We start from the raw sequence: 20,505 nt of genomic DNA on the forward strand, positions 1-20,505 counted from the left end.
GGTAGATAGATAGGAAAATTTAAGAACTTAAATGCGAAAATAAGAAATAAATCATCAGTAATGAAAAAAACAACATTTAATGGTAATAGTTTATTCTTTACAAGGGGTAGTCTCATGCTAGCCCCCCCCCACCCATCATCTTTACTTTTGGCTTGAGACCGACTTGTGACCTATTGCCGCTCTCATCATCTTCCTAAGGTATGTGACAAGTATTGGTCGCAGAAAAAAATTATTATTACTTATTATTATTATTCAAATACTGTAAAGTATCATTCTTTGCAGACGCTTTTAGATTGAGCAAATCTAACTTATCATAGGTTAATTGATTGACTGATCACTCAAAACTGGCGTTACATCCCATGCGGTCATTGACTCCTGTTATCAATCGTAGCTGCTACGCGGTTTGGTAATGATGATGTTATCACAGCGCATTAGATAACTTTTGGCTGAATGACATGTATTATACATGTACAGTTGCGGTTATTGTTTTTATGTTTGTATACATTTATTATTTTACTTTTGTTATGCCTAATTATTATTTGTATTGTATTACGCTGCTGAGGGTACCTTTTCGTATTTTATTATTATTATTATTATTATTATTATTATTATTAAACGTAAATTGTGTTAATAATAATAATAATAATAATAATAATAATAATGATAATAATAATAATAACCCAAAAGACCAATAACTTCCTAGCAAGCTTCGTTATCATAGAAAATAACAAATGAATGTGAAGAGAGAGAGAGAGAGAGAGAGAGAGAGAGAGAGAGAGAGAGAGAGAGAGAGAGAGAGAGAGAGAGAACACACAGGATGATAACAAACTAGAGGAGATAGAATGAAGCCAAGAAGTATTTAACAGATAGAAATAACAGTTAATTACGCATAACACCCGTTATCAAAGAATAATTATGTGGACTATAAATACCACCAATAAATTTATTTATATTTTATTTTTTGTTACTTTGTATATTCTTTTTTGTTGCTCAAACTTTCATATTTTTGTTTGTAAATTTCATATAAACAATTTGAAACCGAATCATTATTTTGAAGAGTGAGGTTTTTCTTGATTCTGTTTATTGATAAATGATAATTGAATAATTAAGAATGTATTGATAAATGATAATTAAAAAATTAAGAATTTACTGATAAGTGATAATTAAGAATTTATTGATAAATGATAATTAAATAATTAAGAATTTATTGATAAATAATAATTAAATCATTAAGACTTTATTGGTAAATGGTAATTAAGAATTAATTGATAAATAATAAATAATTAAGAATTTATTGGTAAATGATAGTTAAATAATTAAGAATTTATTGTTAAATAATTAGATAAGAATTTATTGATGATAAATAATTATTGTTAAGAATTTATTGAAAAATTATAAATAAATAATTATTGTCGTATATTTATTTATAAATGATAAATAATTATTGTTAATAATTTATTAATAAATGGTAATTAAATAATTATTGTTAAGAGTTTATTGATAAATGATAAGTAAATAATTATTAAGAATTTATAGATAAATGATAATTAAATAGTTAAGAATTTATTGATAAATGATAGTTAATTTATTATTGACAAGAAAGCTCAAGGGCTTATTAAATGTAATTCAAATTAATAGTAGTAAAATAAAACACATATGAATTTGTGATGGTAACATTCTCATATCTCGTGGCTGAATGTATGATAATTAATTTCACCCCATAAGGGGGGAGGGGGATTATTACCTCGTCGAGATAGACAGCGAAATAGAAAACTTAAAAACATAAATGTAAAAATATGAAGGAAATCATTAGTAATAAAAATAGTTTTTTTCACAGGGGGCGGTAGTCCCATGCTCATTCCCCCCCCCCCCGCCTTCCCCAATTTTTAATCGGGGCTTTAGACAGACTTGAACGTATTAATTCCAGTGGAGGGTAGCAGGCTCTAGGCCCCATTGTGACTCGTTGCCGCTCCCATCAGCTTCCTGAGGTCTGTGGCAAGTGTTGGTTGCTGAAAAAAATAAGAGAACTTTATAATTATTATTATTATTATTATTGAAATACAAGTATTATTCTTTACCGACTTATATAGATTATGAGCAAATGTAGCTTATCAAGGATTGATTGATTGATCACTGAAAAATGGCGACACGTCATCTGCGGTCACTGACTCCTGTTATCAATCATCGCTGCTACGTGTTTTGGTAATGATGATGTTATCACTACGTTTGAGATTAATGTTGGCGAAATGATGAGTATCATATTTGTATAATTACGGTTATCATTAATTGTATTATTGTTAATATACTTTCGTTATTTTACTTTTATTTTGCCTATTTATTGTTAGTATTATTGTTTTCACCGCAGGCACGTGCTTGTATTTTATTTTATTTTACTTTTATTATTATTATTATTATTATTATTATTATTATTATTATTATTATTATTAGCTCATTGTATGTATATATTCACAAGAGCATGCATAAAGAACCAATAATATGTGCTTGTATTTTATTTTATTTTGCTAATTATTATTATTATTATTATTATTATTATTATTATTAAACACAATGTGCGTATATATTCATAAGAGCATGCATTAAGAACCAATAACTTCCTAATTTCTGCACATAATTTAAATAATTAATTATGAAAAGAGAGAAAGCACGTTGACAATAACAAAAGACAAACAAGAGAAGAGATAATAAAACTAATAAGTAAATAACAAATAGAAATAACAATTAATTACGCACTAAATAAGTAAATAACAAATAGAAACAACAATATGAGTATTTGGGAACCGGAAGCGTTGTTATTGAGTATTCAGGTTTTTCATGATTATCTTTCCGAGAAATTTATTTTTATTGATAAATGATAATTAAAGAATTGATAGGAAATCTCTCTAGTGGTTCTGAAATATCATTAAATCTGAAGTGGCGTAAATATGACTCACATAATATTGTATGAATTTATGATGGTAACATTCTCATATTCTCATATCTCATGGCTGAACATATATATATAATATATAATATATAATATATATATATATATATATATATATATATATATATATATATATATATATATATATATATATATATGTATATACATACATATACATACACAAATCGATTGATGAGTGGTACCACCCCATTTTGGGGGGAGGGGGTAGACAGGTAGATAGAAAACTTAAAAACGTAAATGTAAAAATAAGAAGTAAATCATCAGTAATTAAAGAAGTATATAAGATGGAAATAGTATGTTTTTTTTAGAAAGGGGCGGTAGTCCCACGTTCAATCCCCCTGCCCCCGTCTCTTATCGAGAACTGTTTTACGTTAGTGCACCTCATGTGGTACACTGTAGGCATTATTTAAGGGTCCTTGCAGCGTCCCTTCAGCAACGAGCTGCAACCTCTTCCATTCCTTTTACTGTACCTCTGTTCACATTCTCTTTCTTCCATCTGACTTGTCCACCCCCTCTGACAACTGATTCATAGTGCAACTGCGAGGTCTTTCTCCTGTTACACCTTTCAGACCTTCAGCGCTGAATGACCTCAAAGGTCCCAGCGCTTGGCCTAAATTCTATATTCTCTACTATTCTATCTGGGCTTGAGACCGGCTTGAACATATTATTTTTCACGGAAGGCTGCAACCTCCTTGGGGCCTGTTGTGACGCATTGCCGCTCCCACCAACTTCCTAAGGTCTGTGGCAAGTGTTGGTCGCTGAAAGAATAAAAAGACAATATTTTATTATTATTATTATTATTATTATTATTATTATTACTGAAATACTTACTAGTATAAGACTTTTATAGCCATTCTTAAGCTTGATGAGCAAAACTAACATAAAAAATAAAATGGAACTTTATTATTATTATTATTATTATTATTACTGGAATACTTACAGGCATTCTTAAGCATTATTATTATTATTATTATTATTATTATTATTATTATTATTATTATTATTATTACTGGAATACTTACAGCCATTCTTAAGCATTATTATTATTATTATTATTACTGGAATACTTACTTTTCCAGCCATTCTTAACCTTATAAACAAAACTAACTTACCACTATGCAATTGAATGACTGACTGATTAATCACTCAAAACTGGCGTTACATCACCTGCGGTCAGTGACTCCTGTTGTTATCAGTCGTAGCAGCTACAGGCTTTGTTGATGATGTTATCACTACATTGGAGATGAATGTTGGCTTGAATGATGTGTGTTACACTTGTGTTATGGCAATCATTAATTTTATTCTTCACATTTACATATTCTTATTGTTTTACTTAATTTTGCGTATTTATTGTTGGTGTTATTCTTTTACACTGCGAATATTTGCTTATATTAGTTTACTTTTATTTTCATATATTATTAATATTATTATTATAGTTATTATAGGTATTATTATTATTGTTATTATTATATTATATTATTATTATTATTCATAAGAGCAAACATAAAAAACTATTAACTTCCTAACAAACTTCTGTGTAAAATAATTAGGATAAATTTAAGTGAAGAGAGAAAAAAAAATAAAGAATAAAGCAAAGAAGTTAATAACAAATAAAAAGTAAAGTTAACAATGCATTAACACCCGTTGACAAATAATGTAGCACCAATAAATTTATATTTTATTTCCCTTTTATTTTTATTTTTTTTCTATTCATGTTTTGTTAATGAGGCGCATATTAATTTCGCCGGGTCACCATTGTTAAGATAGAGAACTACTACTACTACTACTACTACTAATAATAATGATTTGGCGTATTCAAAATTACTGTATAAACAGGTGGAAGATGATAATTAGGGGTTTTTGGGGTTATTTTTCCAGCGTCCAATTATTTCGAGAACTGGTTTATGTAATTTTTATTATTATTAATATTATTATTATTATTATTATTATTGTGTGTTACGCCAAGGCAAGCATGCCAGGCCCATATTAAATTGTGGCACTGCAAGAGATAAAAATAAAACAATTTGATTAACCAAAAATTGTATATATATGTATATTTGTGTGTATGTATATGTTTATATATACATATATAAATACTTAAATACACATTATGAGACGCGCAAAAGGCAAACTTTTATTACTTCCAAATTTGTGATACATCCCCCCCTCATTTTTGAATATCTAAATGGAATCCACGGTTGGTTTTATATTCCCTATAAGTATATCTTTAACTCCTGTCATCTGACAGGTATTGAACTGAAGTGGACTGTCAATTACTCAGACACGCACATTATATATATATATATATATATATATATATATATATATATATATATATATATATACATATACATATATATATATATTTATATTTATACATTATATATATATATATATGTATACAGTCCCATATTTATAAGTTTTGACCACATTCAGTGAAACGGAAAAATTATTTATATCAGTAGTATATATTGTTTGCAATTTTATGATAAAAACTTTTATATTTCCGATTGAGATACAGGTTATTCATTTTTCATAGTGCCGTATTGACTTTGACATTTAAATGATTAATTAAAGATTAAATCTATTATTATTATTATTATTTTCTCGGCCATTGCATTTATCAACTTTTCAATTAATTCAGTGTTGTTATTATTATTATTATTATTATTAATTGAAAAATAGAGTAGGATTAACAAAAGATGAGAACGATAGTAAACAGGTCAAAGGAACAATAAAAGGTGCATATATAAAAAACAAAAGCTATTTAAATACAATGGCAGATCCGAGTAAAGACAGTCATAAATTACTATAAATAGATATAATTATTTTTAATAGTTATATAATTTGGTTGTTTACATAATGCATATTGCCCGCGTGGCTGCCAAAACCTGTTTATTGCTATCCAGGGTCGTATTATTATACCTGTTTATTGCTGTTCAGAATAATATGATACCTGTTTATTACTGTTCAGCATGTTATTATACCTGTTTATTGCTGTTAGGAATATTGTATCTTTTTATTGCTCTACAGAATATTATTGTACCTGTTTATTGCTGTTCAGAATATTATTTTATCTGTTTATTACCTGTTCAGAATATTATTATATCGGTTTATTGCTGTTCAGAATATCATATCTGTTTATAGCTGTTCAGAAAATTATTATAACTGTTTATAGCTGTTCAGAATATTTTTTATTATACCTGTTTAGTGTTGTTCTGAATATTTTTATTATACCTGTTTATTGCTGTTCTGAATATCTTTATTATACCTGTTTATTGCTGTTCTGAATATTTTTATTATACCTGTTTATTGCTGTTCTGAATATTTTTATTATACCTGTTTATTGCTATTCTGAATATTTTTATTATACCTGTTTATTGCTGTTCCAAATATTATACCTGTTTATTATTGTTCAAAATATTATTATACCTGTTTAATGCTCTTCAGATATTATTATTGTACGTGATTATAGCTGTTCAAAATATTATAGTACCAATTAACTGCTGTTCAGAATACTTGAGTGCTGTTAAAAATATTATAATTTAGAATGTTTTCTTATTTTGGTCTTTTAAACACCTTTCTTCAGTACCCTCGTTTTTCCATTAATTTCACTTGTGGTTTGTAATAGTGAATTCATTTGAATTCATTAGAAATGAAGTGACACAAAGCTGAATTATTTTTTTATATAAGTGCTAATTGAAGAGAGAATTGCTGAAGTCCATGTGAAGAGAATTAGCTACTGAATTTACTCTTATTATTATTATTATAATTACTACTATTATTATTTTTATTATATCAAAGCAATAGTAACAAGAAAAATTTCACAACAATAACAACATCTGGCCGATATCAACAACACTGAGTATTGTATAATAATAATAATAATAATAATAATATAATAATAATAATAATAATAATAATAATAATAATAATAATAATAATAATAATAATAGGGGTTTCTACATTTACAGTATAATATTTCATTTGGTGATTTTAATTAAAGTATGATAAAATCTTTTAATTTTTTTATGAATAGAGTAATGTATTAAGGTATTACATGTGATTGTTTTAATCATATTAACATTAATTTTAATAATAATAATGCATCAGTATTGGGTTTGTCATTAATAATAATAGTAATAATGATAATAACAATAGTAATGTGATTGCCTTGGATCTGTCACTAATAAATAGATAGGAATTTTATATTTTATTTGAAATTTAGGTTCAGTTATGAAATATATATTTTGTCCATAATAATAATAATAATAATAATAATAACAGTAAATATAATAGGCCTAAAGGTGGCAAGCTAATTTTTAACTTTATCATTATGCATCTGAATATTTATGCAAACTCATGGAAATTACCCATTTTTAATATATTGAATTAAATGAGAAAAGGTTCACCTTGAGAGGTATTGCCAGCAGGTTGTCATCACTGAGTAGGCCTATGGCGATGGAAGGACGCAGTAGGCCTATGCTGCTTAAACTCGGGTATCCCTCCTAAGCGTGCTTGTCGATCCACAAGGCGGCGATGGTAAGCGCTATTCTTATTTCGGAAGGTTTCCTCCGAGGTGATTGTGCCCTCTGCCTGCCAGTGCCCCTTTGGAAGCCTGGAGACGCATGCCCTGTGCTTTCGAGGAAGGAAATGGAGCCGGTAAGAGTCTCATGTAAGCTTATAAGTTATCCTAAGGCGTTTCCGCTGGTCTCCGATACTCTCAGCGGCGTTTCTCCGCCGCGAAGCGCATGGGCCTACGTTCATTGTCCTCCCCATGGGCCTAACGGCTTTTTGAGGGGCCCAAGGCAGTCATGGGAGGTCCCGAAGCAAACTGGAAGGGGAGCGGGCGCGGAGCAAGCATGGAAGCCTCTCTCCGAAATAGTCCTCCATCTGTGCCGTGTTTTTTCCCCCTACCCAGCGTGGAGGGTGGATAGAATGCCTCCGAGTTAGAGGCGGAAAAAATTCGGGGGCGAGAGGGAAAAGGCCCTGCTGGCGAGGCCTTTGGGGAGGCCCGGCTTCTTCCATCTTGTTTAGCAAAAACCCCGGAGTCGGGGTGTCTCAATTGACGTTGCATTGGGCATTGCTTGCCAGCAGCACCTGCAATAAGCTCGCCCTTCCGCCGCTGCCATTGGCGCGTATTAGCAACCGTCCCCGCAATCAAACGCGGAGGCGGCCCCTGATTGGCCGGCGGGGCGTGTAAGCCCCGCCCACGCGATTGCGTCACGCCCCACGTATCCACCCCCAAGGCTCTCCCGAATGCGAGGCGATGGTATTTGCTTTCACGAGGCTCCAGCCTGCTTCCTTCGTCTGCCAATTTCCCATTTAGGCTGACGGTTGGGCCGTTTCTCGCCCCGTCAGCTCTCGGGGCGAAGGCCTGACCTCGGGAGGCTGACGGAGGAGGGAGGTCGGCGAGGGAGTGTGTCCGCAAAGTGTGCTTGGACGCAATATCGAGGTAGAGCGTCCCCGGAGCCGGTGTGGCGGCATTGGCGGGCAGCGCCGTGATTGGCTGGCCGGCCTGCAACCTCCCGGGCCATCGTCAGCTCTGCACTGCACATGCAACCCCACCGTCTTGCAACCGTAAACAAAATGGAGGGCGAAGAAAACAAAAAATCTTGAAGAAATTGCAGCCGCGGGTGTCACTCCAAAAGCGCCGCTCCCCGGGCATCGGGGCAGGAGGGCACGGCGGAGCCGAATGCCCCGTGGGGAAATGTGCTTGCCGGTGTGCAGAATCGGGCAGAGCCGGTCGTCATGCCAACTGCCCCGTACCCACACTGCAGTGCCTCCATTTTTCTCGCGAGTCGGTGTGTGCAGAGGGAGACAGAGAGAGGGGTTGGATGTGCCTTCATGAGCGAGATGCCCTTCTGGGGGTATCCCACTCTCATGCCCTTAGCCAGGACTCCCGCTCTGCCCCACGAGCGCCCGTACCCAGTCCGCACAAAATACAATTTTGATGAGCGAGTTTGGCGGTGCAATGCAGGTCCTCATGGCGCCCAGACCTGCATTGTGCCCACCACGAGGGTATGAATGAACTCCCTTCACCTCGGCCCTTCCACTGGGTATGGATTGCGGGTGACCAGACATGCCCTCTTTCGTCGTGACCTCGCTCGACTTGAGCTGTTTAGCTCCTTGAACTTGTCTTCTGTACTCAGGCAGCTCTGATATTGGGTCAGGTGACCTTTGATGGGTGAGGGAATAGGTCCCATGTTGCACTGACCTGGGTATTTGCGAAAACTAGTATTAGGTCTAGCTCATTCTTTTTTTATGAATGGCAATAACAGTATTAATTCTTTTATTCAATTAGGTTATAATAGAAACACAATGCAGCTACAATGAAGTTTTAAGATGCATTGAAGACATTGCATTAGTGGAAATAGCTTAATTGCTATTATTAAATATTATTATTATTATTATTATTATTATTTATGCTTTCACAAATTATATTCCTCATGCCACTAAGAAAGAGTTATTTATATAAATATTTCATGATTTTAAGAGTTACGATTCATACTTGTAATATACGTGTTAGTATTTTATGTAAATTTAAAGTGGTTACAGTCCCTTTTGAAGGAAAGAAGAATCCTTTATGCAAAGGTACATATATTATATATATATTTATATATAAATATATAATGTATGTATATATATATATATATATATATATATATATATATATATATATATATATATATATATATATATATATATATATATATATATATATATATATTCACTCACGGCCAGCATTTATAAAGTCCTGAAACTTGTGTCATCTAAAAGGGATCTGCCTTTATTTTTAAAGATCATGGCACCTGGCAACTTCTGAAAAGCCCAAGAAAGAATGAACATAAGAGACAATAAAAATATCTCCCTCTAATTTCGCTGGTCCGGCATATACTGTATCAGTGGATGGGTGATAACCACTGATAAGTCGTATCTCTCATAGTTTCCTCCTCTTTGCCACAGCTGCGGGTATACTCGGTGCCACACTGGGCAGCCTTGTAGGTTGGGCATCCGTGTACAAACACACACGCATATATATATATATATATATATATATATATATATATATATATATATATATATATATATATATATATATTTATTTATTTATTTATTTATTAGAGAGAATTTTTGTCGCTTTATAACAGACGATTAAACTGGAACTTTTTTTAACAACACCAAAAGGAACTTGAGGTTATTTTGGGTGAATTAGAAGTAGGCCCCCCTTTAGTGTCATGTTGCGTGTGCTTGATTAATGCATAATAACAAAATCATAGATTTTATAGTTTTACTTTTACTTGTAAGTCGCCCAGACCGGAAATTAATCATTAATTTCCTTGCAATTATAAATTTTGTAAAGTCAGTTTCTTTTATAATCTTACATAGAAAAACATTGGTTCAGTGGTTAGGACACTCGTTTCACCAGCAAGCGGTCCCAGCATCGATCCGAGGGGGGAGGGAGTTGATGGGACACTTATGCATATTTCTGTTTATTTCATTTCAGCAAGACGGTACATACGGTGTCGATGACCCTCGTTATTGCAACGCCTGTTTAGGGAATAAATCAAACAATCAGTCAGTCATCACATGCAGTAAGAGGTTTCTAGGGCATGGATGCCCCAGCGGGAATTGAAGGGTTTTGGGGAAGACTACCCCCGCCCCCTTACTGGGGAAAGTAGGGGGCATGGAGGCTATAATAATAATAATAGTATTATTATTATTATTATTATTATTATTATTATTATTATTATTATTATTATTAGACCGCTTGGGCTCTAGGTGTTATAATGCCAGTTCTCATGAAGTAAATTTGGGATGAGGTTGCTGGCCCCATGCGGTTCCCTGCCCTAGTTGCAACCTAGCACGGTAATTCTGTTGTTACCATCATTTTCTTCCATTTTTATAAGTCTGATGAGAATATCTGGAATTTTTCTGTGCGCAAGCGTCTTCCATTTCTTTTAAGTCATTTTTAGGACACTGTCAATTTTATGATTTTGAATACATTAGATGTTTTCATATTGTCATTTTTGGATTTGCATTTTATTAGATATTCTAATTTTCTCATTTTTGGATTTGTGTTTTTTGAGGGGTAGTATTCCCCCCCCTTCTCCCATTCTTCCCCTGTTCCAAATTGATCGTACAAATATTTGCTAAAACATGGAAGATTCTAAATACTTTGTCCAGGTAGAGAATTCCAAAGCACTGTCGAATAGGGAAAAATGGATTTGATAGAGCCCACCTCGAATGATTCAAGATGGGGAAAACGAAAGCGGGAATAGAATTCCAAATTTGCACTGGCTGAATGAAACAGGGAGGAATGGTGGTATTGTAGGCGTTCTTGAAAAACTTAAATGGATTTTTTTTAACAAAACTGATTGAAAAATCCCAGCCGTTTAGATAGGCATTACTAAAGGTTCTTTGAAGCGTGCCTTCGGCCCCCAGCTGCAACCCCTTTCATTCCTTTTACTGTACCTCCGTTCATATTCTTCCCTCTTGCTATTCATCCTCTCCCAACGATTATTTCATAGTGCAACTGCGAGGTTTTCCTTCTGTTACATCTTTGTAACCTTTTACTCCCAATTTTCCTTTCAGCGACCTCAGAGGTCCCAGCGCTTGGCATTTGGCCTAAACTCTATATTCCATTCCATTCCAGCTGTTTAGAATTCCAAAGATAAATTGGCTAAACTTCGAATTGTGTTGAGGTGTTTTGAAACGTATAATATTTTATTCAATCAACAAACTTCCGACTGTGTTGGGTATAACATTCATTAGATTTATAGCAAATAACTCTACGTCCAAGGACAGAGAGAGAGAGAGAGAGAGAGTGCGTATAAGATAGGAGATGAATACGTAAGGGTGTCATCAGGGTTTGACGCGCTGTTGGTGAGCTATCTGGATCGGAGTGTAAAGCGGTTAACATTGCGAAACTCTCCTGCGCCGGAGGTCATCCACAGTTGAGAATTACAAATGTGAATATAACAGTACAATATGTCTTTTCTTTCCCAGGTGTTAGTTTAAAAATTAATATTCTTTAGATAACTTTCAAAACTTAAAACTTGAAAATATTTTCAGAAGTAGAGTGGATTAGGTAATTGAAATTATTTTATTAAACCTTACTTATAATAATAATAATAACAGCATATGCCAAAGACAATTCTTTAGTCTGGGTAAAAAAGAAAAAAGAAAAATGTCTAAAAACCCCCTTCGGGAAAGAGGTCACCGAAAATGCTAACGGTCCCACGTGGATGCCTTGAGGAACCCCCCCCTCCCCCACCGGTGTTTCTTTTTATTGTCCCCTTTCACCGGAAGTGAGGGCTTAACGCGATCCCTAATCTGTTTGTAGGTTCATCCGATTTCATTTGTTATTCCCGTTTCTCTTTATTTTCACTGACATCTCTCTCTTTGTGTTTTCGTTTTGTGAAAGAGTTAGGTATGTTATTTGTTTTGTTTTTGGTGTGTTTAAATTTATTTTATTCTTTTTTTTTTCACGTGAGGTTTTCATTCTGTATTGGAAGGTCGTGCGATTGTATAATAATAATAATAATAATAATAATAATAATAATAATAATAATAACCCCTTTCTTCAGCGAAAGAAATAATAGCTTTACACAGGAGTGCTAAAAACTCTCTCTCTCTCTCTCTCTCTCTCTCTCTCTCTCTCTCTCTCTCTCTCTCTCTCTCTCTCTCATTTGTAAATGCTTCGTTGGCCAACGCGCGTCATGATCAGTCTATCTATTTTCGCTTGCGCCTGACTGCAAAGGTTTGTAGCAAGTTTCAGTAAAACTTTATAATTTAACCAGCCTTGGGACCGTCTTAAGAGTGTGAATTTCCATAGCCGGCTGCTATTACTATTACTATCAGTACTACTACCACCTTTGCTATTACTATTACTATCACTACTACTACTACTTTTGTCAGTAAAATACCTTACAGGAAAGGAGTGTCTCATTTAAATGTCAAATACCTCACCGACATTTTCCCTGACAAGGTAATAATGTCACTTCTTGTATTATAAACTTCCATTAGTGGTTAAGACACTCGTTGCCATAGTAAGAGAATAAGGTTCGCAATCTTATGGAAGATGGAGCTGTTTGGGCCCATTCCATCGAATCCGCACCTGGTAGTCAGTCGGGTGTAGTAGGTAGCACACATGGTGGAGAAAGGCTTGGGGTACCATCTTCATTACCCTGTAGGGAGGGTAGTGCTGTCAGTGCACCTCACCGGGAACACTGTAGGCATTACTAAAGTTTCTTGCCTAATCCTTCGGGCCAGCCCTAGGAGAGTTAATATTAACTCAGTGGTCTGGTTAAACTAACGTTAAAAAAAAAAAAAATAAAAAAAAATAAAGTTTCTTTGCAGCGTCCCTTCGGCCCCTAGTTGCAACCCCTTTCGTTTCTTTTACTGTACCTCCTTTCATATTCTCTATCCACCCTCTGCTAACAATTATTTCATAGGTGAATGACCTCATAGGTCCCAAACTCTACATTCCACCATCTTCATTCATAAGTCCTTTCTTATTGCGACCCTCATGCCTCGTGTACCAGCCCGCTAAGATTTGTATCAAATTTCACAAAACGTCAACCCTGATTTTCTGTCCTGAATCAGACCCGGAAAGGGGGTTATTGCTTACAGTGTGCCTTGAACAGCGCACTGTAGACATTGCTAGATGGGGTTTTTCCTCGCTTTTTCTCTTCTAGCTGTCCAGCTTCTTTAACTTGGCTCCCTGGCTCCGGTTTTCACTCTTCTTAGCAAACCAGTTGTGTGGACGGAGCACTAAGTGTCGTAAGAATTGCAAGTCAACAGTAATAATAATAATATAATAATACATAAACTATAAACGCAAATATACGAATACTATTGTACTGTTATTATTTATCTTGTATACAATACGCCACTATGCATGTGTATATACTATTGGTAAAGTGCCGGAAGAAGTGTATACGGTATACATGTATACATTTGTGAATAAGTCAAATGTATTGTATACGGATTGTATGTATACGTTCTGGTCAAGGGTCAAAATACGGATTGTATGTATACGTTCTGGTCAAGGGTCAAAATACGGATTGTATGTATATGTTTCTGGTCAGGGGTAAAAATTACTGTACACGGCATGTTTGTATTGCTTTGTATGTCGAGTTGTTAAAGTGTTTTAAAGTGTTAGTAGTGTGTATGTAAAGGAACGCACAAAGGGTGTATGTATAAATACAAAGACTTTAACAACACTTCCCGTATTTTTTTCATATGACTGGATGCCCACCAAAAACTTTTAGCAATGGAAATGACCGTATTAGCTTTCGCAAGGGAGTAATTCCATATTCCATCGTTCAGATACTGACGGTGCAAAGCCCAAACGTAAATAAAAAATTAATAAAATTAGTATTGATTAAAATGCTCATAATTGGTTAATGTAGTGTATAGCATATTATTCACCTACGAAAAATCTAGTTCGCATTATATGATACTTGTATAAATATATATATAAGCGAGTCTGTATTAGCGAGCTATATACATTTGTTTTAATGTGGATTGTTTTTAATTAAAGCTAGTATAGACAGGCTCATTTATGTTTTGTATAGCTGCTTGAAAATACGATTTGACTTTTCAGTAATTATCTATTAACGCTTTGCCGAATAACTTGTTTTACTCTTTATTTACAACCTTTGGGTTGTTCACTTCCAACTGCTTTTTATGACTTTTTTTTACTGAGATAATTCTAATTTCATTTACGTTTGCACTTTAGACCATTTGTTTCTGAAAGACGGAAGAACGGAAAGTTCCCTCTTCAAAGGTAATTAAGCAATTTCCATTTTGTATATACATTTGAATGCGGCGACTAAAGTAATATGTACGGTATGTATGTATGTATTTATGTATACGGCTTCAAAAGCTTAGAAAATGGTAGGCATGTATACATGAGAATGCAGCGTCCAAAGTAACCTTTAGGGTGTGTGTGAATGTATTTATGTATACGGCTTCAAAAGTTTAGAAAACGGTAGGCATGTATACATTAGAATGCAGTCCAAAGTAACCTGTATGAATGTATTTGTTTAAGGCTTCAAAAGTTTAGGATACGGTTGGCATGTATACATTAGAATCAGCGTCCAAAGTAACCTATAGGGTATGGATGTATGTATGTATGTATACGGCCTCAGAAGTTTAGTATACGGCATACGGCTTCAGAAGTTTAGGATACGGTAGGCATGTATTCATGAGAATGCAGCGTCCAAAGATACGTATACGGTTTGTATGTATGTATACGACCTCAAAAGTATACTGCATGTATGTATACATTTGAATAAAGCGTCCAAAATTACTAATACCGCATGTATGTATATGTATTTATATGGCCTCAAACATACAGTGTACGGCATACATGTATACATTTGAATAAAGCGTTCAGAGTTACGTATACGGCATGTATTTATGTATGTATTTGTATGGCCTTAGAAGCACAATATACGGTATGTATGTATACATTTGAATAAAGCGTCCAAAGGTACGCATACAGCATGTATGTATGTATGTATACAATTTCAACATTTTAGCCATAGTAACGTATACCTGATGTATGTATGTATTTGTATGGCCTCAGAAGCACAGTATACGGTATGCATGTATACATTTGAATGCAGCTCCCAAAGTAACATACGGTATATATGAATGTATACGGTATGTATGTATGTATGTACTGTTAATTAATACCTGAGGGTACACCAAAGACGCCCCAGGTGAAGGGTCTGGGCTGTCACGCGTGACATTTTGTCCGTCACGCTTGTGACGGTTTGTAAAGTGTGACAGGAAGCTGACATACTGTTCCTTAAGGGGGTTGGGAAGGGGAGGGGGGGGCGCTGTTCTCACAAGCCTTGATTTGATGGTCCTAAAGCTTCTTAATATACAGAAGGCATCTTACGCCAATAAAGGTAAGAAATATATTGAAAGCAAATAATGTGGTTGATGTGAAGGAGAATATGATTTTGTTTTTATAGTCATATGGCCAAGTGGGACCGCCCGCGCCATTCTAAAATGTGATACCGAAATTTTTAAAGCAGTTCATGATTATGGTGATGATAAATATTTTGCGATTTGGTGCATGTGATATACTGTTAGAGACGCACGCGGCCTTATTCAAGATTATTGAAAGTGGAAATTGTGATAGATTTTGTGAAAATTGTACTGGTAAGCACGTACCCAGATAATGTACTGTGGACTTCGTTCATTGCACTAACTGTATAAGTCAGAAAAAGCAAGATACTGAACATAGAATGAACTCGAGAAGTTGCAAACCTTCGGCTTTGGGAATAGAAGTTAGCAGCTAGAATTAGCATTTTTATCACTGATAAAAATGTCGGTATGTTGAATTGTCAGTCGGAAAATATAAATTGCAAAAAATGAAAGCTGATTGAAGAATGTAGGGAAATCTGAAGGGGAAAGAGAAAGTTCCACATTCTGGCCCCACGTGGTGCACTGTAGGCATTACTTAAGAGTGTTTGCAGTATCCCTTCAGCCCCTAGCTGCAACCTCTTTCATTCCTTTTACTGTACCTCCATCCATTTTCTCTTTCTTCCATCTGACTTTCCAACCTCTCTAACAGTAGATTCATAGTGAAACTGAAAGGTTTTCTTCCTGTTACACCTTTCAAACCTTTTACTGTCAAGTCCCGTTTCAGCACCGAATGACCCCATAGGTCCCAAAGCTTGGCCTGTGGCCTAAATCGTATATTCTATCCATCCATCCACAGTCTGGAAGTGAATGGTATAAAGATATGATCAAACTATGAAGCATAAATTGTACAGTACTTTCTGGTTTGCGTGGGAGATGAACCCGTGCAGTCAGGTTGGTCTGGAGCCTAACATGGAAGGCTTGCCCATATTTTAAGATTTTCAGCCTTAAGCATACAAAAGATAAATGCAGTGTACAGTATAAAGTATACAGCAAGTGTAGAATTCGGTATACCTTATTGTATGCATAAGTCACACTGTGTACGTGTATGGAAATCAAGTAAAAGTCTTGCCTCAACGGGTTTTTATTTGATTCTGTATACCGTTAACGTGTATTCCTGTGTATATGGTGTGTATACGTATATTTGATTGCTAAAAAGTGGGGAAAGTTGTTTGTGTACACACGTGTTCAAGATGTATACGACTGTATCAAATGTATAGGTTATATTTTAATCTTAATGTATTACACATTGTTCGTTAATTATTTACAAAATAAATAATATAGTGAAAGCAGACATAATTACTGAAGCATGAAAAGCATTTTGTTTCTGTATTTGACTGCTCGCATCAGGCCCACACACACACACACACACACACTTTATACAAATTCTTAATCCCCTGCAGCTGTTGATAAAGCTATTATTATTATTATTATTATTATTATTATTATTATTATTATTATTATTATTATTATTATCCATTGAAATATCTGCACAAGCGTATGATAGCTGTGTCCCCCCGTTGGTTTTTGTTTATTTAATTTTTGCTGAGGAGACTCCAAGCACCGTCTCTATGACAAGGTACTCTTGTCCTTCAACACCGGTCGGGTGTAAACTCAAAAAAAAAGAAAAAAAAATTCAACGGTTGGGGAAGTGAAAACCTTGGAAGGGCAGAGGTTATAAGGGGGTTGGGATTGGGCATGTGGAGAGAGAGAGAGAGAGAGAGAGAGAGAGAGAGAGAGAGAGAGAGGGAGAGAGTGAGTGAGTTGGGGGGGCGAATGTGGTGGTGGTTTGGAGATTGAAAGGAGAGAGGGAGAGAGAGGTTCTGTTGGAGCGTATAAATGCGTGATGCTTGAGAGAGAGAGAGAGAGAGAGAGAGAGAGCGAGAGAGAGTATAGGGTTTGGATGTGATGATGGGTTTGGAGATTGAAAGGAGAGGGAGAGAGAGGTTCTGTAGGTGTGTGTAAATGCGTAGTGCTTGTAAGAGAGAGAGAGAGAGAGAGAGAGAGAGGTTGGGGGCGAATGTGGTGGTGGTTTGGAGAGAGAGAGAGAGAGAGAGAGAGAGCGAGCGAGCGCCGGCGCAGTCAAGCAAATGATGCCCCCTATATACAAATAACAGGAGACAAACACCAACGGATACCAAGTATCATTTAGCCAGCAAGCTACAAATTTCACTGACAGAGTTTAACATCAAGAAAAAATAAAAAGAAATAAAATAAAATAAGGATTTTTTTTTTCTTTTGGTCATGAATGAGAGAATCGGTCCAGCGTGAAATTACGGAATAACGGCGATATGAATGACAAATAGCGGAAATAAATATCGCCCTGCGATATCCAGGAATGGCCACGCAAGCAGAAGGCTGACCAGTACCCCCCTACCCAAGGGGCAGAGAGTCTCTCTCTCTCTCTCTCTCTCTCTCTCTCTCTCTCTCTCTCTCTCTCTCTCTCTCTCTCTCTCTCGTACCTCCGACCACGTTTTCCTACTCTCTCGCTCTCTCTCTCTCTCTCACGTTGTTTTTCACAATAAATCTGTTTTCTCTCAATAAGTGTTGTATTATGTTGTATTTACTTACAAGGGTTGTAATCCATACTAGTACAATAGTTGTAACTTTCTATAGCAGGGGTTGTCAATTTTTATTATATTGTAAGGTCTATACATCTTTATTATAAGGGTTGTAGGTTAATATATTGTAAGGGTTAATATAAAGGTTGGAGCTACTTATTATCAAAGGTTGTAAGTTGATCGGTACTTAAAAAATTAATTTTTTTATACGTAAGGTTGTAAGACCCGTTACGACACCTAAAATTATTTTGGCCAATTTCTTACGAGATATATAAAACCTTTTTATCATGAGGGCTATGAATCTTTTACCTTAAGGGATATAATCCCCATTTTTGAGGATTATAAACCTTTGGTTATTACGGTCTTAAGCTTTTTTGTTATAAGGGTTATAAGCCCTTTTATAAGTTTTTTTTTATTTTCTAATTCAAAGGTTGCAAGTTCTTTTCAGTGCAAGAATTATAAAACCTTACTGGATGTATTGGGAGAATGTTTTGCAAGCATTCACGAGCCCAGTTATTTTAACCTTTTTCCGTGGCTTATTATTATTATTATTATTATTATTATTATTATATTATTATTATTATTATTATTATTATTATTATTATTATTATTATTATTATGGAACAAGCCCACCATAGGGACCATTGATTTGAAATTCAAGCTTCCAAAGAATATAATGTTCATTTACTAGTTGCAAATAATACTACTACTATTTTAACTACCGTTACTAGTAATAATAATTAGTAAGATATCGCGTCTTCTGTGTATGAAAAATAGTTCATGTTTGCACATGGTAGCAATTATGTTTCCAATTGACAGAAAATTACGTTGTAATTCATGTAATTACATTATTTCATTACAGAGATTTCTGCTTATTGTGAATGGTAAATTACAAGAAATTAGGATCAGGTTAGTTTCATGTTAAATTCATAATGTATGTTAGAGATTATTTAACGCGAGATTAGTAAATAAAGATTGGTTAATCCGATATAAGTTAAAAACGATTGGTTAACTTACCGTTTGTTAAAAAAGGAATGGCTAGCTTCAATTTCGATAGAGATTTGTTAACGTGACATTTGGTAAATTGATTGGTTAACATTTGTTAGACTGGTTTACTGAAAGTTTCTTAAGTAACAATTGGTTAACGTAATATTTAATAGGAAATGATTGGTTGCTTAAACGTTTTATTATATCAAAATCACGTTAAACTTGTTCGTTCGTGTGTTTGTAAGCAGGATTGCGCAAAAAGTGGGTTGTGGATTTTAACTAAAATTTGACTGAAGGTGGACCTCGTTGATGGCAACAAGTGATTCAATTTTGGGAGAGATAGGAATGTAGCTTTTTTCGGTTGTTTAGGGGCCTTTTTTGCGGGTATGCGGATGAATTACTTAGCCTTGGCTGAAGTTTGCAGTCTCCAGACTCACCGGTAAAAATCACTTATTATTATTATTATTATTATTATTATTATTATTATTATTATTATTATTATTATTATTATTATTATTATTATTATTATTATTAGTGGTGGTGATTGGTTAACGTATTTGATTATCAGTGAGTGATTGGTTATAACGTAACGTTAGATTTAATATCGTGGAATTGGTTAGGATAGTGAAAGCATTTTTGTAAAAGGAAAACAACTTATTGCGCCATTAAAAACATAAAATTAAAACAGATATTACGTCATTAATAAAAAAAAATAACCGGTATTACGTAATTTAAAAAATGAAAAACTGATATTGCCTCATTGATACCAGAGAAAAACACATTTTGCGTCAATAAGAAAAATACAATAAATGGAAGCAATTATTATTGTGTCACTGGGAAATCAAAATTATTCCAGAAACATTTTTGTTTATTTTTTCTTTGTTCTGCAAAGATAATGGATCACATTGTACATTTTATTTATTTTTTTTATTTTTCTGTTGAGAGTATCCTGTTCGTGGAATCGTGATTTAGCTGACCCCGGGTTGGATGACGGCAAGCCTGAACGTCTGCTATAGTTCACTACACAGAAAAATTTATATATAGATA

General features: G+C 34.4%; 1 protein-coding gene and 1 long non-coding RNA gene across 5 annotated transcripts in view; one reads left to right on the top strand and one right to left on the bottom strand.

The window, feature by feature from the left end:
- The window catches only part of Imp (IGF-II mRNA-binding protein), a 470,640-nt gene that overhangs the window by 17,097 nt on the left and 433,038 nt on the right, over nt 1-20,505 (top strand). The gene's annotated exons all lie outside the window — the stretch shown is intronic.
- LOC136856052 (uncharacterized) lies at nt 1,298-9,052 on the bottom strand. The gene is made up of 3 exons (XR_010858206.1): nt 7,378-9,052; nt 3,436-3,723; nt 1,298-2,009 (listed from the first exon to the last, which is right to left on the bottom strand). It is a non-coding gene; the product is annotated as an uncharacterized lncRNA (long non-coding RNA).

Source organism: Macrobrachium rosenbergii, chromosome 34, assembly GCF_040412425.1.
Source record: "Macrobrachium rosenbergii isolate ZJJX-2024 chromosome 34, ASM4041242v1, whole genome shotgun sequence".
NCBI classification, from domain to species: Eukaryota; Metazoa; Arthropoda; class Malacostraca; order Decapoda; family Palaemonidae; genus Macrobrachium; species Macrobrachium rosenbergii.